Here is a 14,025-nt window from a genome sequence, read left to right on the forward strand (position 1 = left end):
ATGCGGAGGTTCAAAGAGATGAAGAACTTTGGAAGGACACTGAGTCTTCATCTAAATACGTAGCCTCAGATGTGAAAAGTCAAAGGGATGAAAAATGGAAGGAGACTGAGTCTATGCCTAAGTTAGAAGCCTCAGACAGGATGAGTGTTAAGTCACACCACACTAAGCTCTCTTCTCATTCGAGGGTTTCCTCTAGACACTCCAGCCGGCTCTCGGCTAAAAGACAAGATGCAGCTGCTGAAGTTGCAGCAAATGAGGCTGCTCTCCAAGTTCTGCTTGAACAAGAAATCCATATGAAGGAAATTGAAAGGCAAGAAGCAGAAATAGCACAAAGACAAAAGGCTCTAGAAGCTAAGCGCAGAGAAGTAGAGCGACTTGAGACTGTAAAAAAGCTGAATGCAGCAAAGGCTCGACAGCGAGTGTATGAACAAAGTGAATGTTCAGATGAAGAAATATACAACCTACTTCACCACAGATCTGATAAAAATGAAGTCAAGTCTGAAAACAATGACCAGCATATGAAACGGTGTTCCTCGCCACGAAATGTGACACCGCACCAAGAGGTGAACACAGAAGATCTGGTCAAAGCATTTGCAGTGTCTCTTAATGCAAGTCGTCTTCCGGTACCAGAGCCAACAATATTCAGTGGCGACCCTATCAGATATAATGATTGGAAAATTTCCTTTCAGACTCTGATTGACAGGAAAAATATACCAACTGAAGAGAAGACTTATTATCTGAGGAAATATGTAAGTGGACCTGCAAGGAAGGCAATAGAAGGCTACTTCCCGCTTGGCACAGAGTCTGCATACTATGCAGCATGGACAGTTCTCGAAGAGAGGTATGGAAATCCCTTCCTCGTAGCAAAGGCCTTCAGAGACAAACTTGACGCATGGCCTAAGATAAGCTCTAAAGGCAGTATGGAACTTCAAGCATTTGCTGACTTCCTTTGCTGCTGTAAGACAGCCATGTCGCAAATGAAGGGGCTTGAAGTGCTCAATGACTGCAATGAAAACCAAAAAATGCTCGCAAAACTTCCAGATTGGCTTACTTCAAGGTGGAACAGAAAGGTTACAGAAGTGCAAGAAGAGACTCACACCTTTCCAAGCTTCAGCCAATTCGTAGATTTCATCTCACGGGAAGCCAAAATTGCCTGTAATCCCATAACATCTCTCTTTGCTCTGAAGCCAAGTGAAACTGAAGGGGCAAAAACAACAAGGAACAGAGGCAATGGAGCAAAGGTGCTAGCAACTAACTCAAATGAAAGGACTGTTAGTGCTAGTTGTGTGTACTGTGAAAGGTCGAGTCACAGCCTACTTAAGTGTAGAAGGTTCATAAATGAGAGCATTGTTGAGAGACTAAAGTTTGTTCAAGACAAGAAGTTATGTTTTGGCTGTCTGAACTCTGGTCATCGCTCCAAGGATTGCGAAGGGAGAGAAACCTGTGACACATGTAATAAAAGACATCCAACATGTCTTCATGACAATCGCACGAAGGAAGACAGAACAAGGAGAAATCCACACAAGAACAGTGACAGGACAAGACAAACGGACGCAGATGTCTCACAAGACAACAGTGTCACACCAACAACAAGTGAAGCGACTTCTAACAGAGTCACACAGAATGTTGACGACACTCACACATCTTCCATTATTCCAGTATGGGTGTCAACCAAAGGTGAGCCAGAGCATGAAATTCTTGTGTACGCGCTCCTTGATACACAGAGCGATACGACCTTTATTCTTGAAGAAACGGCACAAGCTCTGCATATCAAAGGTGAATCGACTCAGCTAAAGCTCACTACTATGTCTTCAAGAAACACAGTTGTGTCCTGTCGCAAGTTCTCAGGTCTACAAGTCAGAGGGTTCTACTCAAATAAGACCATTTCCCTACCAGTGACGTATGCCAGAGACTTTATTCCCGCAAACCGAGATCACATTCCATCGCCTGCAACAGCTAAGGCATGGTCTCATCTTGACTGCATTGCAAGTGAGATCGCTCCACTACAAAGCTGTGATGTTGGTCTGCTGATTGGGTACAACTGCCCCCAAGCACTTTTTCCTCGTGAGGTTGTGTCTGGAAAGGAAAATCAGCCGTTTGTGCAAAGAACTGATCTGGGATGGAGTATTGTGGGTTATGGCAATCCATGTCTCGATTATGGAGACGCCTTCGGAATAAGTCACCAAGTCATTGTGAAGGAAGTGGTGCCTGACATTAATCCCTCTTTAAATCTCACCAACAAGGTTCACTATGTCTACAGAACTCAAATAAAGGAAATGATCTCTCCCACAGAGGTCCTAAAGATGTTGAAGTCTGACTTTGTTGAGAAAGCACCAGAAGACACAAAGGTCTCTCAAGAAGATCTCAAATTTTTAACAAAGATGAAGGCCGGCATTAGGCACAAGGAGGATGGTCATTTTGAAATGCCACTCCCATTTAAGAGTGAAAGGCCGAACCTGCCAAACAACAAGGTATGTGCTATTCATCACCTCAAATGTTTAGAAAAAATGCTCAAGAGTAACAAGCAGTACTACATGGACTATAAGAAATTCATGAATGACATCTTAGCCCATGGAGATGCTGAAAAGGTCACAGAGCAAGACATTGACAAGACACCAGTTTGGTACATCCCACATCATGGTGTGTATCATCCACAAAAACCCGGAAAGATTCGTGTCGTCTTTGATGCCTCTGCCAAGTTCCAAGGCGCTTCCTTTTTTACTTGGGCTTGGACACTTTCTTACAGATTCGATAATTGTCTTTGTTATGGCTTCACACGTATCCATCCTTCGTCTTGTGTCACTACCTGGAGATTCAATACGTCTCAAGTCATCATAGGCTACATTCACATCCTTAGAAGCACTCAAAACCTTGGAAACATGTTCTTGTAGCAGATCCTTTGAGCATTGACCATCTATAGCTCCTTTGGCATCCTTAATGACAACCTTCCACTTCTCATAGCGCACACTGAAACGATGTGCAGCCTTCTTTATGTGCTCACCGTACAGTTCTTTGCCCTTTTCCGTCAATGTACGGACTCGTTGGCTCTGTCGTGCTCTTTGTGAGGTAGTAGAAACATCATCAGCTGTGCCTTCAACTGCTTGTGGTTGCTCATCTGCAGAAAGTGGTTCCACATCACCCTTTTCACTGACTTCTGGATTAGTCTCAAACTCTGCAATTGTTGGAGGGGTTTGGGTTTTTTTTTTTGGTATCTTACTTAGCCTTAATGTAAAGGTGCAGCAGCTTAAATTTGATTTGGTAGTTGAGGAGCAAATGAATATTAATCTACGTTTACTGTTACAACTTTAAACCACAGTAATTACTATTACTCCTTAAACATCACTTAACATGTATACTTAAGTCACATTACATATCTTGTCCAAGCCAGTAATACTGTTTCTTACAGCAACTGCTGAAGCCCACCATATGCACAATGCACAGGTTACTCATCACAACATTAACTTAACACTGTATGAATATCAGTCACTTGAACAGCAGAAATGTAAACAATGAGAAAGAAAGAAAAGAGAAGAAATATTCCAGTCCTTTGTTCATTTATAAAAGGAAACTTATCTTAATTAATTTTACAGTCCTTTTCCTTTTTATTTCTCTTCCTTGTGGTTAATTATATTGAGTCCTTTAACTGAGGCAACACTTATTTTCGGGGCACCTGACTTTCCTGCGGGGCTGCGTCCTTCATCTACCCGTGCAGAGCGGAGTACTCACTGTAGCAACCTCAAGGATTGACGTACGCACGATGTAGTTATAAAACAGGGTTTATTCTGGTCTTGGCAACCCGTGAGAACTGCTCACGGACAAAACAATAAAACAAAAACATCACATCAAAATGCGCTCTTGTACGTAGTGTCAATCAATCAAAAATCCTTAATTACAGAAAATAAACATTTAAAATACACAAACCTCGTGAGCTGACATCCAGGAGGTGCTAAATAGTCCCTTATGGCCTTATTGCCTTATCTTCCATCTTCTTTGTCAATTATTTCCACTCTTTAAACGATAATTTCTCCATGTGTGGAGCTAACTGTGAGCTGCAGCATGCAGACACCATGTGCGCTAGCAAAAGAAAAGAGGCTGGGTGAAGACCCAAACAGCAAAGCTGTACCCTACACAGTTCACCACCAGAGGGCGCAAAGGAACAAAATCCAGACATACAGCTTAACAAATATCAAATGCAACAAACATCAAATGCAACAAACATCAAATGCAAAAGACCGTTACAGATGCATTTTATTTATCTAAAGCCTAATTGCCCAGACAACTAAAAAACATATGTAATGTAAATAGAGGCCACTGGAGGTCACTGCTGTATCACTTTTTCTCTGTAACCTCTTGTTAGGTTGATATTCCAGTTATTTTCCTACAGTAGTTCTGTTCAGGCATTTCTTTCTTTCTTTTTAATTTTCTTTTCCGTTTTTGCTTCTACATCTACATGATGATAACCTTTGCTTAAGTCCACAGTGATTTCCTGGAGGACATTTTGCCATATTTGTTGTATCAGTGGTGGATGTTCATGTTCAAGTTTAAAGTCTCACTATATAAGCAATGCTTGTGAGTCAAAGCTCAAGAGATCCTAATATGGTCATCTCAGGTGAGCACAGACACCCCACCCATCTGCTTGTTGTTGTGAATGGTATAATCAGAAGAAAGTTAATTTAAAGGAAACTTGGTCTTAAGGAAGGAGGAGTTAAAACAGCTTGTTTTACACAGAGGATAAACTGAGGCGCTGCACCAAGGCCCGATTTAATAGTAATAAAGATCATTCTTCTTAAACTGTGTATGATGCTAGAATAAAAATATTGAGGTGGAAATGAACATTATAGAATCGTTTAAAGCTATAATATGTAATGTTGTTGATTTAAAATAGTCTTCACAAAATTATATAATTTACATAATTTCCTCTCAAATTAGTAAAGTATTATGATTCTAAAAATTTATAGCCAGGTATGGGCTGCCCATATAATCCCACCCTGTACAAGATGAAACACAGTCAGTGATGTGTACAGTCAAAACCAACTTTACTGTCAGTTCTGTTCAAATAATTCATAGGATCAAAATGTGTGCAATCAAAGAGATGAGTTGTGAAAAACAGAAAGCTGTTAAAGGATAACAATATGAGGTTCAGATAATATTATGGAGTATGCAGGGATTATTAAATCATATACACATTATTGCAGTCTAATACGATCTGCCTCAACAGTAAAAACAGTAACCTGCTTTCAATCATATCGTAGAATAAGCAACCAACAACTGGAGAGCAGAAAGGTCAGGGCTCGCTGTCATCCTACCACATTCTGCTGCACTTACATCCTTACATATCCTCATACACCATCTACAGTCTGCACTCACAGTATTCTCTCGCTGGACCACCTGCATCAGGTGACGGCCGTGTCGCCCCAGCAACCTGGGGTTGTGCAGCAGGCATCATGCATGTTAGCTGCTGGATGGTTTCTATACTGTAGCGCTATCTAGTGGTCATAGTCATATCATGATATCCATGTGCTGTAGAAATTAAAGATCACAAGGGATAGAAGTCACTACAAAATAATCACAACTCCTAATAAAGTAAGGTATTTTACTTATTGTACCTTTAATTGAAAGTACCACCCTGGTTTCAGATAACACTGGTTCATTTTAACTCCTGAATATAAGAGACAATACTTACGTTACCAGATAATCAATATTCTAAAAATACAAAATTTTCTTTTCTCCTGTTACTTCTGGTCTAATCAGCTGCTCTTTCTATTTTCTGCATCCTTTCTGTCTCTCTTTTGTTTCTTCTCTCCATCTTCTCCTCATGTCCCATTATGACACAGATGACAGTATGAGCGCTCCCTGTGTCATTAAGGGAAAGAATTAAAGTATTTTACTTGTGAGCTGAATTGCTTTCCAGCGCTGTGCTGAATTACCATAGAAACTAATGAAACAACTTCACAGGGAGCCGCTGAAGTCAGGAGCGCTGTAGTGCGCTCAGACTCCCCTGTCTGAGTCATTCAGTCATTTTGCCTTTATTGTTCATAAGGGAAATTTGGTTTGCAGACAGGCTTTGGAGGAAAACGCACAGCAGCTAATCGCACGGCATACAGAACATCAGCGAGGTAAACGACGGTGGATAAGAGCAGACGGGGAGAGCAGAGCAATAAGAAGCCACTGATGAAACAGAGAGCCGTTAGAGAGACCTGCGAGGCGGCATCATTGCATGTACAAATGAAGGCGAGTGATTGCAGCGGGACAAACAAGCCCGGAAGTCTTTTACCAAACAACACGCATGTTTTCAGTCTTTACAGAGGAAAGTCTCTGAGGTGAATCTGATCTGAGCTTTTAGGCTATACAAATAAACTTGACCTCTGACCTGCACTCATGCAGGCTGAGACGTATGATGTGGAGACAGGACTGATGAGGACCAACGTGAAAAGAGCTAAAGGGAAACCAAAAACCCAGCATCTCCTGAGATTCTTGCAGGAAGGGATGGAATGAACTCGTATTTGAGTTGTTTGTTTAATATTTCTCTTCTTGGCATCTTATCAAATGAACGCTGGCTTAGTTTCACGTCAGCATAACAGGAAAAACCTGAAAAACCACCCGTTACTCTGACTTCAGAGTAAAAATGCTTATTAAAGGTGGCCTCTGCAGACCTGTTACCTTTCTTGTTGTGTACAAAACAAATCTTCACTGTAGTACAATACAAAGCAACATGTTAGAGTACTCAGATTACTCTATTGTTATAAACAGTAGCAAAATCATTAGTGTTCAAAAAATGTGTTGTTTTGTTACTTTTATAAATAAAAGGAAATCCCGTCTGTATGCAGACAGTGTTCGTCAGGAGCTTCAGTGGACCAAGAACAATGCAAGTTTTTTTACACCAGTGAGGCGAACACTACTTCACTATTGAGCTATACTGGACCACCTTGGAAACATGGAAGCAGTGACTGGGGAGCTCAGTATCTCTGCACAGACTGCTACCCCTGTGGCCAAGACCCAGACAGACCCACTAGAAAACCAATGAACAGACGGATGAACCTGGCCTTAGAAAACAATTGTCAGGTCAATAAACTAATACAGATGTAACACATGACTATTGGTTGACATGAAAACTCAAAACTGTAGCTCCACAGTGCCAAATGAGGCTGTTTCCAAAAGCATGTCAGTCCCCATCGACTGTGTTAAAATATCCAAGTTTACAGCATCACAAAGCATATTTACCGCGTGGTACACAAAAGTTTTTCCCCTCTATGTCTCTTCCATCTTTGGACTATTTCCTCCTTCGTAATATTTCAGAGTGATATGATTTTTTTTTTAAATTATTAATCCATCTGGATAATTGAGTTAGGGGCACAACTGTTTTTTGGTGTTTGACGCAGGTAGCTAGTGTTGATCGGTTTAGGCCTCATCCACTAGTTCATGTTGTTAAATCTTTTCTACTGTTGGAGCATTTTTGAGTATTTTTGATGAACTGAATAATAGTTTATGGTTTTTCAGGGTGATACAAACCACAAAACACGTTTGTGCATCTGGTTTGATGAGCAAAATTCTAGTATTTTAATGCATTAACTAATAAATATGTGTGTACGTACCTAGCACCCATACAGTTTAAAGCACCTGGAAGCGGCTGTTATGATTTGGCCCTATAAAAATAAAACTGACATGAATATATGAATTCAGCTAGCTCATAAAGCTAACTAACATTAGCTGATAAATTAGCATCACATGCATATAAGGTTGCTAATGGCTCCAAGAAGCATAGTAGCAGTCAGAATACTAATGTCAAAAATTCATAAAGTAGTCCAAAACCACTGGGTGGCATCATGGTTACTACTTTTTAAGGCTACTTTGTTTAATACAGCAAAGATTCAGTCTAAAAAGGTGGAGCCATGGAAAGTGACACATATTATTTTAAAGTAGGAAGCTGCTAAAAAAGGAAAATAAGAATATAGAAAGACGGACGGGACAAAGTTCCTTTTATAGACACTTGAGGCTACAAAAGCAAGTCAGTGCCACAGACTCCCATGGTAAAATCTCCAGCTTTACAACTGATGATGTGATACTCATGATGTGGATGTTATTCAGGCTTGAAGTCAGATGTGTGTCAGCTGACATGGGCAGAATCCTGCTAGGTTTTCCCTCTACTAACCTGAGTCGCTGAACTGGACCTCTCTGTGTGGTACAGAGCACTATTCATCAGACATGGAGGTTTGTGAAGTGATCAAGTTTGGGAGTGACTGAGATGGACAGCCCAGGTTGGAACGTTTGGAGTGCAAGAGGCAAGACTGGGAATGATTTAGCCACATCAGAAGAAACATAATGGATATAGTGGGAAAAGTGTGTTGAAACCTTAGCTGCTAAAGAGGACGACAAAAAAGGTTACTGGATATATGAGAGAGGGCATGATGTGTACAGGGTGAGATGGGGGCAGATTATCCATTTTGGAGACATCTAAAGGGAGCTGAAGAAGAAGGCCTGGGCACCCGTACAGCTTCCTAATCGAGTTGCTAGCTGATAACAGCACTGCGCCCTCTTGCCCAAATATGGTTACTTCTGGTTCCCAAAGATGATTCCAGACTAAACACCAACACCAAGGCTTAAAAATGCAGAACCAAAACCAGTGAATGATATCGTAGTTGTTGCATAGCTAGCATATTAATGCTAGCGGGCAAAGTGCCACAACCAGCTAAAATATGATTAGATATTTAGTTTAAATGCAACATTTGTTTGAGAAACTACAGCAACACATTTCATCAAGTCTGATTATCACTATTATAATTTCATGTTGTACAGGCCTTCCTGTTGTGACTTTGTTTCACTTTCCATTTTGTATTTGCTTCACACGATGACCACAAAAAATCGTTTGATTGTGAAGTCGTTTTGTTTTTGTCTTTTTTTAATTGACAGTAAACAGCAGACCGCAGCAGCTAACAGCAAACACGGCCATCAGCTTTTCAAATTAGCTTTTTAGCTGCACATAAATGGCACCTCAGCTCTGAAAAATAACCTACAGCCACACCGCCACATAACCGTCTCCTGATATGAGAGTCGTGAACAGCAGAGTCTGTTTCTGTTCATTTTATTTCTGTGGTGAGTGCTAATAAAGTTAGCGGGGTTAGCCTTCCCGGCTGTGTCCCAATAGGTTTTAATCCTGGTGCTGCTCATCTGACAGCTGGAGAGAAAAAAGATGTGGAAAATCAGTTTGTACAGCCCCACTGTGAAACACTGCTGATAGCCTCAAACACACACACCAAATAAATACACAGAGTTAAAGCCTGTGGCGTGCAGTCTAAGGGGGACCCATAACCTTGGACGAGGGGAATAGAAAGCGTATATGTACGCAAAAATGTGTGTGTGTGTGTGTGTGTGTGGTAATGAGTGAGTGGGTGGATGCAGAAAAGGAAGTGGCGACGAAGGTAGAAGTAAAGAGAGAACAACAGAAAGCAACAGCAACAGATGAGAGAGACGGAAGAAGAGAACAGAGAAGAAGAAAGAAGAGAGGAGGAGGAAGACCAGAAAGGCGGGAAGGAAGGATCGAAGGATACGGGGAATCTCTGAGAGGTGAGGAGGAGGAGGGGGGGGGACTTGGCAACCTGAGTGTGGATGCAGTGTGAGATACTTGTGTTGGACATACTTATAACAGGAATACAATATGAATGACAAACTTTTATCATACAAAGTTTATGCAATCTTTACTGCTGGATGCTAAAAACGAAGGTAAATCTGTTTTAGTGCATGTAAAGTACTAATAATATTTTATACATACATCTACTGAAAATAATATGTTCATACTAAATATTACTTTTAGGTGTTGATTAAAAAAATGATATAAATAAGATTCTTAAATAAAATGTTTATTCTTATAAATATGTCTCACACGCATTGTGGAAAAATCAGGATAATAAAATTAAATGTTTAAAAGACAAAATATACTGTAAAAAAAAGGTAGTGCATGAATTATTGTTATTATTTATGTAAGTTCATTTCACCCGAACAAATTTGAGCCTCAATTTCTGGAACAGCTGTTTGTGAAAACTGTGACCAACAAAACTTTCACAAATATGCTTTAGATGTGGAGCGTCTTCTCCTCCCACTTTAAAGTAATTTCAACATTTTTAAAAACAAGTTGTTTTACAGAAACACTGAACCCGGCCACGACCGAGTGAATACATATTTCTGCTGATGTTAACTGTTTCAGATAACATCTTAAAAGTCATAACTGTGATCTCGTTGCAAATATTGTTTTTCATTGGCAAAATGTGAAGTTGATCACAAAATGTCTTTACAAAAGCTACTGCAGTAAAGTACAGTCAACTACCTATACTAACTATAACTGCACCGTTGCTGTTTATTCCCCACAGACTGTTTTTAACTTTATATATACTGCATACAATAACATTACTGTATTAAGTGATGTTATCAATGTACGAGAAACCTTTCAAAGTCCTTTATGGATCAATCTGGGTTCTAAATAGTTGTAAATAATCTTTCAGTGTTTTCACACTGAGTAAAGTGTTTTAATATTGGGGGGGTACGTGCACCGTGGGTTCAGTATTTGCCCGTGTGATGTGATTCTTGGCCACTCGGCTTATTATGTCACCTGTAATAAATACAGACAAGTAGCGAAGGGAAAATCCGACCCTCTCTTTAATTTTGTCTCTCCTCACCTGAGAGCCAGCATGACAAAAAGTAGCAACCACATCAGTAATGGTTAAGAAACTGTTGCTAATGGTTACCAGTACTAACCACGATAATTAAGACACACATTACAAACACAGAAAAGTGTTTGTCCTTTTTTCCCTGTGCAGCCTTTATTCTTACGCTGGCTCTCAGTTTCTAAATATCAACTCAACCCTCAAACCCTGGAAGTCTTTTGGATGAGTTGCATTCATTTGCTCTGGAAGCGCTCCAGAAACAGAATCATTAGTAAAACTCATTAACAGTTTTGTTTAATATTGTCACTCATCTTTGTGTTTATTGCACATTACTTGTTGCTATTGAACTGCAGACTTCAGCCCAGTATTTTCTCCAGTAACATATGACTCAGTTTGTTGTATAGCACGCTTTCAAAAAACAAAAAATGTCTTGTACGATCGGAGGTAAAGAAACTTCTGCTGTGAGACTTTTCACACGGAGCATTTGTCGTTGTGAAAAGAGCACAGCTGGAAACTGCTGGTGGAAATTTGTACGTTAATGTAACTTGACTTTAAAAAAACATGCAAAACTAGAGAAATTTCAAATGGATGTTCATCAGTTTATCACTTTGAACGACTTGCTGACCAATCAGCTTTATTTATCTCACATCTCCACCTACAGCAACCACAAAGATAGATTTAAAGCCAGAACGTTATTGCTGTGAGGCAACAGGGCCTCGTGGAGCTAATCTCTGCATCGCTGTGCTGCTAAAATACAAAACATGTCATTCAAACCTTTTTATATAACTCAAAGGAAGAAGCAGCAAAATGTATATTTTTGTTACAGTATTTGGTTATAGACTGCCTTGAAAATCTGCACATTAACACCCAGAAGAAATGCTGCAAATATTTACCTTTTGCTTCCTGGTAACATGAAGTTTTGAGACATCTAAGAGCAACTTAAAGCCCAGTTATTAATCCTCAGGGCCTGTGTAGACAGTTCTGTTATTGTACCTGTGCTCCTGAGTAAGTATAATATGAATATAATATAACATGGCATAGAAAGATGGATGGATGGTATAAGACAGTATGAAAATACATAGTGTTTAACTTCTCTTACCAAAACATGATTGAAATTGAGACGACAGTCTTGCATATTTTCATTAGTGCAGTGGTGACTGGCTGTGAGGATTTGGTAATGAAGTCCAGACTCCCCGAGCATTCACCCCTTTAACTTCACTTAAATTCCACTTAGTGAAAGTGAAATTCAAGTCCCTTCCCTCTTATTGCTGCACAATATTAAAGTCCTAGATGCAGCTCCATCGTCGTGTTATTTTGGGGGGTTTTGTGCAATTTTTCTCAAAATTAGGATGAGCATCAGCCCCTATTAGTTAAATGGAAGAATGCATCCATCATTTCTGACAAAAATAAAAGCAGGCCATTTGTTTTTTAGCCAAAAGGAGAAAAGTTGCTGGAAGCTAAAATGAACTCTTTGATCTGCAACCTACTGAAAAGTCTCCAGATGAGTTTTACATGTTTCCAGGTGACTCAAATGTGGAGTTTATGGCTCCATAAATGATTTGAGTAAGATTTTCGTTTCTGTTACTGTTTTTAATCCTAATATAGAATATGTAAAGTAATACGGGCAAACTTCTCAGTCTTTGTTAGCAAGCGTGTAAAAGTTCAAGTAAATTTAGCTTCCACTTGTCTTTAGGCTCCAGTGACTATTTAACCTGCCTGAATGCAGGTTTTAGACGCGTCTGCAAGATTAATGCTAGGTTTGTTTTGCTCTGTTCATTTCACAATCTTTTCTAGAAAGCCTGATCCAACCCTTCTACTTGGATGTAGGAAGAATATCTTGAATTAGTATATATCTATAACAATATCTTGAATTACTAGAGATATATATTTCGGAAAGAAAACCAACATTTTTGTGCTGACTACAGTAAGTGTGGTGCAGCATAGATACATAAATTGCTTTTGTAACAAAGCAAACAGTCGCTGCTGATTCCCCTCTGCACTGATCCAGTCCCACATGCTCTCAACTTCAACAGGTGGAGTAAAATGTCTAGTATTACATTCTTTATTTCTCCAATTTAAAGTCATATTGAGATTAAAACGAATGAGAGCAGCTCATAAGTACAGTGTGCTGCTCTTCAGTAGGCTTCCAGAAAGAACCCAGTCAAAAGTGAGCTTTTAGGGAGATGGGAGATAAAACAGGTGGCTCGAGTGGAGTTTCACGATAAAACAAAATAAAAATGTTCTAAAGGAGCAGAAAGTCCTTTAAACAAAGTCACACATTTGGGGTTCAAAGGTCCAAAGGACAGAATTTTCCATTGTCGAGCGACGAGTGAAAAACAGTGTGGAGGTGTGAGGTTGAGTCAGTGTTTTCTCATAAAAAGGGTTGACTTTTAAGTTTCCTCTGTGGTAAATAGCCATCAGTGTCAGGGGGTGCAGGCTAATATTCCTGTTTGTTATTTTGCTGTTTTATATGAATGCGTGTTACATTAGTGCATGTTCCTGTACTGCTGCTGTTAGCGATGTGCTGTGTGATTTGACATGAATGATTCATGAGCAGCTGTTGCTGGTGTGTTAATAATCAATGCCCGGAGCATTTCACTCTTCCTCTCTTTCATTATCTCTCCATCTCTTTTTTCTTCTTTTTCTTTCTGACTAATTTTCCCTCTCACTCGTTCTCTCTCTCTTTCTCTCTCTTCCCTCAGGTCTCTCTGCCTCTCCCTCTCTTCCTGCACACCTTGAACCAAGGTAATAACAGCCAGAAAAACAGGACAAGTCTATTCCTGCTGCTTCTTCTCTCTCTTTCACCTAATGTTCTGTTTTTTCTCCCTCGTTTACTATCACTTTCCCTCTCCGTTCGCTTGTTTCTTCTTGCCCCCAGTGTGTCAGTAAGTAATTAGTTTCATTTGAGGAAGGTGGGAAAGAGAGAGAACAAATGGGGAGCGCCCATTTATTCCAGTGCTAGTTAGCGATTTGCTGAGATGCTGATTAGTTTATTAGTTGTGCGAGTAAAGTGAGCAGGAGCTTCAGTATCAGAGACGGATTTACATCTTACAGACCTGAATTACACAGAACATCATGGCTAAGAAACATCTGGTAAGCTTGATCAATTTCAGACATTCTTCTCTTCTTATCTCTGAAAACCGTCGATAACTCTTCGATAACTGTCCCACGTTTCATCTCATGGGACCTAAAAAGATGAGTACTTTTAACTATAGATATAACCCACAGCAACAAATTGTTTTAAATTTGTTACATGAGTGTAATTAGAAGCTCGAGAGGATGCGGTGTTTCCAGGAAAATGTTGTGCACAACAAGCAACCTCCTGAAGATTTAGCGTTTGCTATGGCCAGGGGTGTGTCCAGGGGGGGGG

At 40.0% G+C, this 14,025-nt stretch overlaps 1 protein-coding gene across 4 annotated transcripts in view; it reads left to right on the forward strand.

Moving 5' to 3' along the window:
* The first annotated feature begins 9,467 nt into the window (after positions 1–9,467).
* Positions 9,468–14,025, forward strand: part of LOC102295912 (tyrosine-protein phosphatase non-receptor type 7) — a 17,760-nt gene continuing 13,202 nt past the window's right edge. For 2 of the 4 annotated variants that reach the window (XM_005936567.3, XM_005936570.3), the window contains exon 1: positions 13,413–13,748. The gene's annotated coding sequence lies outside the window, so the exon portion shown is untranslated. The other 2 variants (XM_014338174.2, XM_005936568.3) reach the window with 2 other exon arrangements.

This window comes from Haplochromis burtoni, unplaced genomic scaffold (assembly GCF_018398535.1).
Source record: "Haplochromis burtoni strain Fernald_Lab_line unplaced genomic scaffold, NCSU_Asbu1 Contig_211, whole genome shotgun sequence".
In the NCBI taxonomy this organism is placed as follows: domain Eukaryota; kingdom Metazoa; phylum Chordata; class Actinopteri; order Cichliformes; family Cichlidae; genus Haplochromis; species Haplochromis burtoni.